Genomic DNA, 14,166 nt, shown 5'->3' with positions numbered 1-14,166 from the left:
AAAAAAATCCAACAAAAATTCCACAATTCCAATATCATACCACTGTTCCAGGCAACCCTCTCAGACCCTCAGTTCCGGTTTCCTGGTGGACCCTCTGCCCCCACAGGGCCAGTCTTTCCTGGAGGGCCAAGGGCACCTGAATCCCCCTAGAAAAAAAAAAAAAAAAACGATTTTTAAAGGAGGAAAATTACAGGAGGTTACAGCCTGTTTATTTGTTGTAATTATATTCTCTCTCAGTCTTACCTTGCTTCCTTTCTCTCCCTGACGGCCCTCTGGTCCCCTTGTGCCAGGAGGACCCTGAAAAATGAACATTAACACAATTTAAAGTCCAGAAATATGTATTTTTCTATGGGATCCATCCTGTACAATATTTTTTTTGTAGACCAAATATCTAACAAATTACTCAAATTACTCATACAAATATAAATGACTCAATGAATCAATGATCTTAATACAAAAATACACAAATTAAGATATGAGAGTGGTTATGTTGGGCTGTGGTGAAAAATGGTGATCTTACTCTCTTTCCTGGAGGTCCAGGTGGTCCGGTTTCTCACCCAGTTGGTCCCAGGTGAACCCTAAACCCAGGCAAAGATAGTACTCACATTATATCCTGAAAAACCCCTTAGAAGTATGCATAAGGAAGATGTGCACTTTATAAAACAGGCATGAATGATCACTCACAGCTTCTCCTTGTTCTCCATCCTCTCCTCTTTCACCCTTTGCACACCATCTTGGCCTGCAAAGAAGGTCAGTTTTATTTTCTTGCACTGATGAATCACATACAAAGACCAGGAACATGTATGAAGATGGTACGAAGGGTCAATTTCAATTTCATGTTGGCTTCAAGAGTCATGTATCAGTATGTAAATGACTGCTCTACTCACTCGTGGTCCAACTTCACCAGGGGGACCAGGATCACCAGGGAAACCAACAGGACCCTTGAAAACACAAATATCAGCTGCTGAAGAGTCACAGATAGACCTGTTTCTCATTTCAAGGCTAAGTCATGTTTAATACATAAAGGGTTTCCTTTGGGTCACATCATCTCCAGGGGGTCCTTTTCCACCAGCGGTCCAGCGGTGCCCGGCTGCCCAGCCTCTCCCTTCTCACCACGCTCTCCTCTCGGGCCCTGCCATTGGATAACCAAACCAATAAGATGTTAGCTGTGATTATATCTACTAAATAAATAAATGTAAGTAATTTTTTTACAAGTTCAAAGGATGATAAAAAATTCTTTCTAACGCAATTCTCACCATTTTTCCTGGCTCTCCACCAACACCGGGTGGTCCAGATTCACCAGGCTCACCCTGTCAATACAAATAAAACAACGTCAAGTGCCAACAATCAGAACTGCTAATCTTGTCAATCATAAAGTGGTCATCCTTGCAGAAATTGAAGTTTTTTATACTTGCCCTTCTCTCCTATGGGACCTGGATTACCCAAACCTCCTGGAGGACCTTGAGGACCCTGAAAAATGAAGGATATGCATTAAATTATCCAAAGAAATGCTAAATGAATTGACTGCAGAATGCCACGATTGACCAATCTGAATAAAGTATTCCACAGAGTCATTGCATAGTGATTATAACATATAATATTGAACTGCAATCATCTGTAAATGTTTAGTTATAGTGCAAATTAAGTTACTTACATCAGCACCATTAGGACCAGCTGGACCTCGTGGACCTGGCGGACCATGGAGGACCCTACAGAAATACATGACCCAGAAACGATTAGGATATGGGCATCATATATTTATGTTTTAAAATGCTAGAGCATCATATGCTGCATTATAAACATCAATTGCACCTTTAACTGCCTTTAAATAAAAATTGTAAGACTCACCATTGGCCCAACATCTCCTGTCTCTCCTTTTTCTCCAGCTGGGCCTGGCAAACCCTAATGAATGTGAATGAAGTGCAAAATAGCTTAAACATCTAGTATGTAGATTTTTAATGTGATTTTAACGGTAAAACACAATCTGAATGCAGTACCTGCAGTCCAATGGGGCCTGGAGGCCCAGTGAATCCTCTTGTCCCTTCATCTCCTTTAGTGCCGAATGGTCCCTGTTGACCTCTTGCACCTGTCTCACCATCAGCACCCTGAGAATAGATTTGAAATGGGGACGACCACAAGCAGATATAACCTTTTGACTACCTATGAATAGTAGCATGACTTTGTTGGCATGGAATCACACTCACAGCTGGTCCAGGCTGTCCAACAGGACCCATTGGCCCGGGTGGACCAGGAGGACCCTGTAAATGTGAAAATAATTGATTATAGATTGATATTATGCCCACCAAAATAACTGAAACAACATCTAAGCATGCAATGTTTTCAAATTTTAGGACTCCTTGAAAAGGCTTGGAACTTGTTACAATGTTGATGTATTTTTTCTTTGGAAACAGGACATTTTGAAAATTATGAAGATTTCATAAACGAAAGTTAATTTACTCACATGTTCTCCCTTGGATCCTTTACCACCCTTTTGTCCTGGCTCTCCAACCTCACCCTATTCAAAAAACAGCTCAACTTTATATCTGACAAGAATATCCACATAACTGATGATTTGAGATTGAGATATGAAGAGGTAGCTTACCTTGTCTCCATCCTCTCCAGCAGTACCTGGAGGTCCAGCAGGGCCTGGGAGGCCAAATGGGCCTTGGATGCCATCACGACCACCTGGACCAATTGGACCTTTTCTCCCCTGTAAAACAGGATTATGTTATTTGACAGGCCTATATAAATATATATAAATATATGAGATAAGGTGCAAAACTAGAGTAGGAGACACTACTGGCACTCCTTTTTCTCCCACAGCTCCAGGAGGCCCCTGAGGTCCAGGTCGTCCGGGCGGGCCGACAGGTCCTGCGTGCCAGCTGGTCTATCTCTCTCCCCAGGTGATCCCTGTATAGACAATTCCAGTTAGGGTAACAGACTGAAAGCCCGTCCATATAATTCCTCAAAAATAAGATCATAAACATCTGGGTATTATTATCATTATTATTTCATCTTAAAATCAAAATTAACAAAGTATTAAAAAATATTAAATAATAAATTAATATTAAAAATAATATTTTTTTAAATTATCTTTATGACAATTAAGCACTTAATTATTTCTCTCTCTCTAACCCACTGAAATGTGAAAATAGAGTTCTCATTATGAAAAATATTTTTTTTCTAAAAATAACTGAAATTGTAAATATTATTTTTAAATTTGTATACCTTTGTAAACAGCAATTCTAAGTACAGTATACACTATGATATTGTATAAGCAATATGAGCAATATCAATATTAATTCGACACTAATCATTAATTAATGTCTCTACACTCTTAAAGTAAAGGTTTTTTGCTGTGATGCCATAGAAGAACCATTCTGAGTTCCCCAAAGATCGTTTCATTTCTTAAAAGAGCCATTTTTCTTATAGTGTGAAGAACATTTTATAATCTAGAGAACCTTTCTGCAGTATAAAAACATTTTGTGTGATGAAATTGTTTTTTATGGATGTCTTCATAGAACCATTAATGGCAATAAAGAACCTTTATTTTTTAAGAGTGTATCTACTTATTTATTTTCATATCTGGTTATTATGAGCAGCATACAGCAGATCCAGGTGGTCCAGCAGGGCCTTCGTTTCCTAGTTCCTCCAGGCGCCCTATGAAAGCACAAAAGGTAGGGCTCAGTTTGGTATAAAAACATTTTATGTGCAGTTTTTAAAGTTGTGTTGAGAAAACACATTTAGAAAAGTGGTTTTATAATATAAAATTCACTAGGCAGAATGGGTGAGACCTTATTACTGAGTAGTTCCTGGCAGTCCTCTCTCTCCTGGGAATCCTCTCAGTCCAGGGGGTCCGTCTTTACCGTGGGGCCGGCCAGGGGGACCGGGATCTCCTTTGGTTCCCTCCTCTTTACCAGAAGGCCCAGAAAGACCTTGCTCACCGGGCGGTCCTGGGGGTCCTGGGTGACCACGCTCACCCAGCTGACCAGTCTCACCAGAAGGGACCCTAAACAAGATCTAGATTTGAGTAAAGCTTGTACAGTTCCATACATTTTTTAATTTTTTGAGAAAATTGTATTAATATAGTTCTCGAGAAAGAAACCCATTTTGCTTGATAAAAGCACAAAACTAACCTGTGGTCCAACAACTCCCGGTGGCCCAGGTGGTCCAGTTTTTGCCTTGGAAACCCTAAGAATGCAATTTGAAAAATATATGTTCCTCGGATTCAACTTTGATCACAGTGAATAGTTGTACTTTTGATGATTAAAACGAAAGATACATACAACTTCGCCTCTTTGTCCAGGGTGTCCAGGCAGTCCATCTTTCCCTGGAGGTCCCTTCAAAATCAAATGACATATCAGGTAAGTAATAGAGAAAAACAAAAGTTTCAGTGTTAAGCATCAGATCAAACTACTAAACTGTTTCCTTACAGTGAGGTCCCTTCGGCCCAGGAATCCATTTGGACTTGAGGTCCAGTTTAGGTCCCTGAACAAAAGCAGAAACATAATAAGTAAATTAAAACTGAAGCAAAACCTAGACTGAAAGGTTTTAAATAAATAAAATAAAGTTTTGAAAAAAAACAATACCCCTCTCCCCAGTGGTCGAAACAGGAGGCCCGTCACTACCTGATCCGCCCTAAAAACATCAGAAGTAATTGTTTGTTTGTTTTTTTTTTTAATTTCAATTGATCTTTATTGTAATTGTAAAAAACTACAAAAAATAGTTGAGTAGCTCCTCAAACAATGTCCATTAAATTAACAACAATAAATACAACATAAAAAAGATCTATTTGCAAATAATCTCATACCTTAGCACCTGATTTTCCTGTTGCCCCACGGGGTCCTCTCTGCCCTCTGGGACCCTAAAAAGATTTTTTTTTTAAAGAAGAAGTCTTAGAAAATCATTGCACATTGCATTAAAAGTTCACTGGCTTGAATCGAATCTAACAAACAGTAACTTAAGGTCTACTAAACCAAATCAAACAATTTCAAAATCAAATGAAAGCAAAAGTGTTTGTTTTATAAAAACAGAATAAGATGAGAGATTTGATGATGAATATAAAGAGGAACCCTTACTGTTGGCCCTCTCTGTCCCCTCTAGGTCCAGATTTTCCCATCAAACCCTGGAAAGAGAAAAATCAGTTCACCATTTTTTCAGCATAATCATTTCTTTTCCCAAATATAAGGAAGATACTCTATATGGCACTATTAACATTGTAATGTGACATGAAGGACTTTTACTTAAATTTGACCTTAAATTGCAGATGCTGCATTGACCTCCCTGTGACCTGTGATCAACACTTCTAACTCTGAGCTTTAAGTCTAATTTAGTAATTTAAAAATCTTACCCTTGCACCTTTCTCCGCCATTTCGCACCAGGGAATCCTGGGAAACCAAGGGAGCCTAAAATATCAAGCATTACATTGTTTAAAAAAAAGGGTCAATATATTTGATGTAAATACTTGGCTGAATATCATACATCATGTCTCCTGAACAATATTACCTTAATTCCTTGCCTTCCGGATATCCAGAAGTCCAGGCACACCAAGGTTTGCCCTGGGATTGACAATCATTTTTAGTAAAATTTAATACATCGTTTAGACCAACAACTAAAATATATATTCTTAATTCATATATTTTATATTCAGAAATATCATTTAATACAACAAAACATAAAATTTATATCAGTCTTATAGCTCACTGCCAATATCAATGGCAATACAAAACATAGCTAAAATGATTATATAATGGAAGAAAAATCAGCAGAATTACACCACTCATTTTACACAAACTAACCTTCTCACGTCCAACCTGGCCAATAGGACCAATCTCACCAGGGGTGACCGACACGACCCTTCGGGCCCTCAGGACCGTCCTCTCCTCTGGGCCAGTCACTCCCACCTCTCCCTTGTTGGTGCACAAGTCAAGTTCTACCATTTGCTCTCATTTTAAATTTGTGCTAAATCAAAATGCTAACTGATGAGTTTCTATTCACGGATGTTTTGTGGATGCGTAAGACATACCCTCTCCCCTTCACACCCAAAGTTCTCCTTTGGATTCCAGGGGAATCCGTCTCGCGTTTCCTCCCTGAAAGTAGTAAAAAACATAAGATATTTAACACTGACCACTGCACATAAACCTGTAGCACAAAATGGTTTTCAATTTATGTTTGACATGGACCAAACACCCACCTTCTCTCCCTTATGGCCCTTCAGTCCACGGATGCCTTGATCTCCCTGTCATAAAACATTGGGTCTGTTATCTAAATCTGAGTCTGACAGGTGAAAGCAGATATCAACTATCAACAGCCATTACCGATACATAAAACTCTCCACAGACAGAATTGTTCATAACAATTATTAAGTGATTGATGGCATTTTTTTTGATTATTATGCTTAATATTTACACAGATTTAATGTCCATTAGAAAAACGTTAAAAACTATCTGCATCAAATGAATTTGAAAAAAGATGTATATTTTACCTTCATTCCCCGAGTGGCCACGGATAGCCAATAGACCCCTGAGACCATTAGGACCCTAAATATGAACAATGACAAATTAATGTCAAAAATATGAACCACTGGGATTTCTATACATCTAACAAAGATATAGCTATATTTGTTCTGAAGGCAAATGTCAATGCTGATTAAACAAAGTGCACAAATACAGAAAGCATACATATAGTTTTGGCACAAATGACATTTAATTTCTAAAGCAATATAGAGAAATCAACTTATTAGTATGGTATCACAGCCTCACCTGATTGCCTTTCCTTTAGTTCCAATGGGGCCTTCTTTTCCAGGATTATTATGTTAAGACAGAACAGAATATTCTTAACCGCATGTAATACCACATACTGAAAAAAATCCCATCACAGCACTTACAGCAGGACCGTCAGCTCCCGGGCATTTCCTGGCAGACCTGGCTTCCCTGTGGGTCCCTTTAAGAAGACATATGAAATGATGATGATCTCAGAATAAACACTGGACCAGATAAGTTGTGTCTATCTTCTAAAGTGGTAATTCTGTTGAAGCACATTCTCTGATTATTAATAATTATTGCTTTGTGTTTTTGCAATCATAAAACACTCACCTTCTCTCCTGGTGGTCCGAGAGGACCCTGTTGGACTGGCTTTCCCTATTACACAAGAAAACATTCATAATTAAATATAACTTCTCTATGATTTTTGTACACTTTGTGACCCTGGACCCACAAAACTAGTCATAAGTGTCAATTTTTTTTAAATTGAGATTTATACATCATCTGAATAAATAAGCTTTCCATTGATGTGTGGTTTATTTATGAGGACAATTTTGGCCGAGATAACAACTATTTTGAAATCAATCTGGAATCTGAGGGTGCAAAAAAATCAAAATCAAAATGAGAAAATCGCCTTTTAAAGTTGTCCAAATGAATTCTTAGCAATGTATATTACTAATCAAAAATTAAGTTTTGATATATATTTATGGTAGGAAATTTACAAAATTATCTTTACATAATATTCTAATGATTTTTGGCATAAAAGAAAAATCTTGACCCATGCAATGTTTTTTTTTGGCTATTGCTAAAAATATACCCCAGAGACTTAAGACTAGTTTTGTGGTCCAGGGTCACATTTGTCTTTAAATCTTTAATAAACTTGTTGTTCACCTGTGTTCCTGGAGCCCCCTGCTGCCCTGGAGGACCAGGCTCTCCTTGAGGCCCTTAAAAGAGAGAATTTAACTTATTAAACACATATGCCAAATATTGCATATTTTTACACTGTTCAGGAATGTGCATTTAGAGTAGAGTCATGTCAGAGAACTCAGATTTACTGACCAAGTTTCCTTTTGGACCATGTGGACCGTCATTTCCACGAACACCCTGGCAGAGGCAGATAACAAAAAGATCTGGAATTCTAGATAGCCACGTACAAATATTTATTTTTCAAATCCTTCATTGTAATGACAGTGTTTTGAAGTCGCTGTGCAACTATTGCAATTAAAAAATAAACAACTTATGTAGTATTTGTAGTTAAGCTTTCAATGAATACTCACAGGAGGTCCAGGAAGTCCAGGAGGCCCTTTAGGCCCCAGCAACCCACGGGGCCCCTACAGAACAACGAAGAGGTTCATCAAAGAGCATACCATGAAATCTAAGTAGCCTTACAGGCTTTAAATTGGAGAACAAAACCAAGTCATAAAGGTCAGTGCTATCATATGTGTGTACAGTGTCTGAGAAACAGAAACACCCACCGGTTCACCAGGAAGACCTCTAGGTCCAACTTCTCCATCATCTCCCTGACAATCGTCAAGATGGAAGACGATAATCAGAAAAACTTCAAAGTTAATTTTTTTTTTTTATAAAGAAGATGACATACATCATATCATACATCATCATGGCAGCATACATCATATTCACTATTGTTAGTTTACTGTAACAGCACAAAATCCTTAAGAAGTACCCTTTCTCCGTCCTCTCCAGGGGGTCCCGGGGGTCCCAATCCTCCAGTTTGACCTTAAAAATTTTAAATTAAATAAATTTACATTTTTAATATAACACTACATCCTATAGCTATGTTCCAAAATCTAGTGAAACCCTTGATGTCTACTGTGTACACATTGGAAGCTGCATTCGATTTTGCCAAAAAAAGGTATCATAGAAGCAGCAACTATGCTGCCTTAAAAGCTCACACTAACAATGATATTAAAATGTCAGCACTTACACGATAACCCTTGTCACCAGGCAAACCAGGAAGGCCATCAAAGCCACGGTCACCCTGATATAGAAAAACATACACATGCACGATGACTTCATAAACCAAAGATGCTCGCTCAAAAGACTCAGTCAAGGTCAACAGGATTTCTATGTGGTACAAGTTTCAGAGGTGGAATAACACAAAAATGGCTTCATTAAAGACATCCAACCTTAACTCCGGGCTCTCCTGGCATCCCTCTGGGTCCATCTGCACCAGCACGACCCTGCGAAAAAATATATAACTAGATAACTACATTTCTTGAGGAGAACACAAGTGGTGGTAGTTGGTTACTGCCTTGAAGTTACTGTGATATTCTGGCCCATAGATAAAACCTGTGGGTTTTGATTTTTATTAGTCAGGAACACTGTAGTGGACTCACCCTCCGACCAGATTTACCAGGAGGACCAGACAATCCTTGAGGACCTCTGGGGCCCTGTAAAAACACAACAGGGATGCATGATGAATGAGAAGGCTGTCTCTTTAGATTATATCCAAGATATGTGAGAGCATCTCAGAATGGCTCTATGTGCTGCTAATGTTCTTGAGACAAGACTAAGAGAAACACATGTCACAGAAACACAAATTCAAAACTTTACCTGAGGTCCAGGGTCCCCACTTTTCTCCCCGTAAGCCAGGACTTCCAGGTGTTCCCTATATAGGATCACAACATAAAGATGTAAGCACTTGACAAACAACATGTAATACTGCAACAGACATGTCTGTTGAAATTCTATTTTATTTATTTATTTGTGTTTAGTTTCTTTTACCAAAGGTCCTGGACGGCCGGTGAAACCCATTGGCCCTGATGGGCCTTTCAGAGCCAACTAGACAGAAGACAAGTCAGTTAATACCAAATTAAGATGCATAAAGTTAGACCTCAATGTGGAAAAAGTAATGTTAAATGATTGTTATATGACTATGTTATATACTACTAACCCGAGCCTGAGACAGGATGGCTTGAGCTTGGGCCTCCTGTGCTGAGGCAATGGGCCCCTTTTCGCCTGCACTCTGTCCAAAACGGAACTGCAAGAACAGAAAAGAGTTTTGCAAATCAAGCAATAATTATTTTTTTATTATGCAACTTTGATGTGGGAGCTCAGGGAGGGCTGGTTAGGAATGATGTCCTATATCACTTGCTTTACAGTATAATAATTGTATAATGGTGACATCTAGTGGTGATATGACTTTATGAACATCGAGAGAAAGAAAAGGAGAGAAGACTTACAGGAAGCATGACAGAAGTTCCAGGAGGTCCTGGGACACCGTCCGCTCCGGGAAGACCAGCCTTACCAGTAGGACCCTACAAAAACAACAGCGGGATTGACTATACTGCTTTAAATTATAAACCCTCTACACCCGTTCTCATCCAATAATGTCAGTGCATCGATGACATCACTGAATATTAAATGTCTTTTATACCCAAACAAAGCAAACCGAAGGGGACAATGGTGAGGAACCCAAACTCCATCAGGTGACAAAAAAAAAAAAAAAAAAAAAAAACTTGGGAGAAACCAGGCTCATCTAAAGCATAAACACACACAAAAAAAAACGGCCCACTCACCCTCTCACCAGGATCACCAACAGAACCAGGGGGGCCTTGGGGGCCAGCGGGGCCAGGGAGACCCTAACACAGACAGAAAGATTGCATAAGAGTGCATAATCCACACACACCACAAGTGTGAAACTTAACTTTTACCATAACATGCACTAGAATGCAATAGAAACAAAGTGAGAAACTTGCAATGCTCAATATGGCAGATTCAGGAAAGTAAAATTCTGTAAATTTTTTTCAGTTCAAGAATCAAACGTTATAATTTTGGGGAGGACTGGGAATGCTAAGTGATCATAAATTCACACTCAAAAGAGAACAGAGTGAACATACTGCTGGTCCTTCTGGTCCAGGTGGTCCTTCAATCATCATGCCCTGTGAGAAAGATAAAATGAAGAAATTATAGACAGAAATAATACATTTAAAAAAAGAGTAACACATTAAATACATCACAATGGTATTTTGTAGCACCCTCTGGTGGCCTGGATGAATTACATGTCTAAACACATGCAGTAGTTGCCTTTACTATTTCCAATTCCAAATGTTAACCTTTGTCATAATGGTTTGATTAGGGAAGTGTGATGCTTACAGGTTCAAGGACAGCAGGCTCTCCCTTCTCTCCCTTCTGAGCTCGCATGGAGGCCTGAGGAAAACAGATTATGTAACCCAAAACAGAGCCCAGTCAATATACAAACAGAAGAAACCATCAGTCCAAGATGTTCAGGTACTAGCTGAGCATTGTAAACACCCACCTACATTATATATTATAACTCTTTTTGTGGTTTTGGATGTGACTCACAATCCACTGAATCTCTATATTTAAATGCATTGATACATTCTTTTTTAAGGAAGTTAAACAGATACATAGCTGACCAAGCGGCTTCAAATGTCACTTATCTGCTGTTGTGAGGGCATCCATTTAAATGTTGAACACTGTAAAGAGTGAAGTAGCCACTATACACTTTAATTTTTGTCTATGCAGGTCTACAGCATGTTAAAACATACTGAATGTCAAGCGTCAAGTGGTGGTGTCCTTCCAAAAAGATACTGCTGTTCTATGCTGATCAAGATTAGGACTGCTCTCAGATCAGCATAAGAGCAGCTGAGTCAACCAATACTGATGGTGCTGCTGAACTAAGCACTCTATGCAGACTTGCAGAGGAATCTTGTGCAGGAGTAGTGTTCAGGTCTTGTGATAAACAAGGTTTGCTGACAGGGAAATCGTTTCCTGTTGATGGCATCACTTGCTAAACCATTACGTGAAGCAAACTTGATTTAGTCTTAAGTAAACACTGAATGCAAATTGACAAGTTGACTCTGAAGTTCTCTTCCAAAACCTAGTAAGCAGCCTTGCTGTCAACTGCCTACCAGTGCTGTTACTGTCAACTAAAACTAAAAACGTTTTCCTTAACTGATACAGAGCCCTGGACATGACATACAGAAAAAAAAAATATATATATATCATGGCCACAAATTAAGAATTCCCTCCAACTACTAATCAGTTTGTTCCATTGTTTCAGTTAAATCGTGGTCTCTTTACTTTGAACCCACATTTTAATTTAGTTAATCATGGCCATGAGGGACTACATTATTAGAATAAATTCTTAATTTTCTCTCTAGGCAATTAACTAGGTTTTGGAACAGAGCTCAAGTCTTGGACCAGCATTTAGACCAACGGCAGCGCTTAGCTGGTTGTAACAACTACCTGCTTGATGCCTCTGCAAGATTTAAAGCCATTGCAAATTCAATTTAAGCTTTTATTAAAGCTTATCAAAAGGAATTTGCTGGAAAGCACAAGGTAACTTACGCCTCCCTCATCTGTCACAGCGGACAGTGCAGGGCCAAAGGTGTCTTCCGTCTTGCTTTCGATGATGGGCTCATTGTAGTCCCTGTAGGAATAGTCATACTCCTTCATTCCGAGGTCGCTGGTAATGTACTCCTCAGTGAAGGGCTCTTCTGGGGTTTGAGACACCCCTTCACCACCTGACTTGGTCGCATCTATGTCCTCGACGCCGATAGTCTCGTCCACCTGAGCCGTACCATTGGGAGCAGAGGTAGGGGTGGAGTGGATGGGTTGAAGGATGGAAGATTATATGGTGTGATGGGGCAGAAATGGATAGAAGATAGGAGAATAGAGAGGAAATAAGAGGGCAAAGAGACAGAATCATCAGAATAATAGATCTTACCTGTTGTAAAACAGATATGAGAGAGAAGCAAACATCCACACACAGGCACGGGTTTACACACACACACACACACACACACACACACACACACACACACACACACACACACACACACACACACACACACACACACACACACACAGACAGAAATAGTACACAGACTGATCTCACCAAAATAGTCTTCTTCGTGTCTTATTTACCACTTTATTGTTCAGTCTAAAGGCTTGTTCACACCAAGAATAATAACCATAAAGATAACTATAACGATAACTGTATTAGAGTTCACACCAATAGACAATATCGTTCTGTTTATTATAATTACACTCTACTGCCTAAAATGCTCAAGCTTTTTAAAGTCAAATTGATTCTGAATGACTGGAAATATTCTGATCATTCATTACCTAGTAGAAATTGTTATTAAAGTGATTCCTATGATATCATTCCTCTGTGTTGTTGTTGTCGACTCGATTATTAAAAATGAATAATTATAGTTATCGTTTCAGATGTGAACGGGCCTTAAGAAAGCACTTGTCTGTTTCTTCTCCATCATAAAGACATTGACTAAGCAAAACGTGTGACCATAATTATGAGCGTTGTGCCTCAAGATAAAATTGAATTCTGGTGTATTTTCCAATATTGTTAATGAATCTGTAAATTAATTTCAAAATGAGACACAAAGAATCACTCAGATCTATGGCAACACACTTACTTTGAGGCAAAACCTAAAGCACTGCTTCCTACTAGTCTCTTACCATTGTATTGTTGACTCTTTCATTTAAAGTTTCTGTCCATGTCCATTTCCCAACTATTTACTGCACATCTTGTTTATTCATAAATACAAACCAGACCAATACAAAAAGTCCCACTCTAGACAAAAAAAGTGTTTTAGTTAGGTCTATCCATAACTTATCCACTTACTTAGTTGCTCAGTTTTTAAGTTGATCAGTTTCTCAGATCTTACATATTGGCAGTGTCTGCATCCCAAAAAATAACTCAAAAGAAACTGTCCGGCAATGAATGCATGGTATTGTACCATTTTTTCTGTGATCGCTGTTTCTCAAGATTTCCGTTCTTATATCAAGATGACATCGTCATGTAAAGTTTTGATATAAGAACAAGGAGAAAATCTTGAGACAATTTTAGAATCACAAAAGAATATCTGATAAAATGGATGCTGTGCATTCATTTTGCAGTTAAGTACAGCACTTATCATGGCACAGGTGGCTGCAGAATGGTTAATTGTTAAAGTAAATTATACACAGGCTGGTCTCACCTCCAGTGTAATGGTTTAGAGTAACTGAGAGACTGTTTTCAGCTCCATGTCTCTCAGATATCTATGGGTGTGGGTTACCTGGTTAATGGTTTCTTCATATCCAGTCAGATCACTCTCTGGCTGTGGGCTCGCTTCTTCTTCTACTGTGTAATAATAATCGGTGTCTGTGGGGGTGTGGTCAGCCTCTGAGTAAGCAGGATCTACATCCTGATTGGAGGAGGCCAAGAGGTGGGAGGGGTTGGGGGAGGAGGTAAGCAGATTTGAAGGGGAGAGATTGATTAGTATGAAACAAGCTCAAGTCTGATGAACTTGTAGAAAGAAAAGATCAATGTGTTTTTGCCAACAGACACACAAAAACTCAATTGATCTTATGTCATAGTAAAATCAGAACAGGAAACATTTGCAACTGGAATCAAAAA

At 38.8% G+C, this 14,166-nt stretch overlaps 1 long non-coding RNA gene and 1 pseudogene across 1 annotated transcript; both read right to left on the bottom strand.

Moving 5' to 3' along the window:
* LOC122134608 overlaps nucleotides 1–14,166 on the bottom strand; it is a 36,447-nt pseudogene that overhangs the window by 6,321 nt on the left and 15,960 nt on the right.
* On the bottom strand, nucleotides 4,611–5,096 carry LOC122144626. The gene is made up of 3 exons (XR_006159782.1): nucleotides 5,079–5,096; nucleotides 4,811–4,864; nucleotides 4,611–4,638 (listed from the first exon to the last, which is right to left on the bottom strand). It is a non-coding gene; the product is annotated as an uncharacterized LOC122144626 (long non-coding RNA).

The sequence above is a fragment of the Cyprinus carpio genome, unplaced genomic scaffold (assembly GCF_018340385.1).
Source record: "Cyprinus carpio isolate SPL01 unplaced genomic scaffold, ASM1834038v1 S000006742, whole genome shotgun sequence".
In the NCBI taxonomy this organism is placed as follows: Eukaryota; Metazoa; Chordata; class Actinopteri; order Cypriniformes; family Cyprinidae; genus Cyprinus; species Cyprinus carpio.
This window is presented reverse-complemented; position numbering and strand designations above follow the sequence as displayed.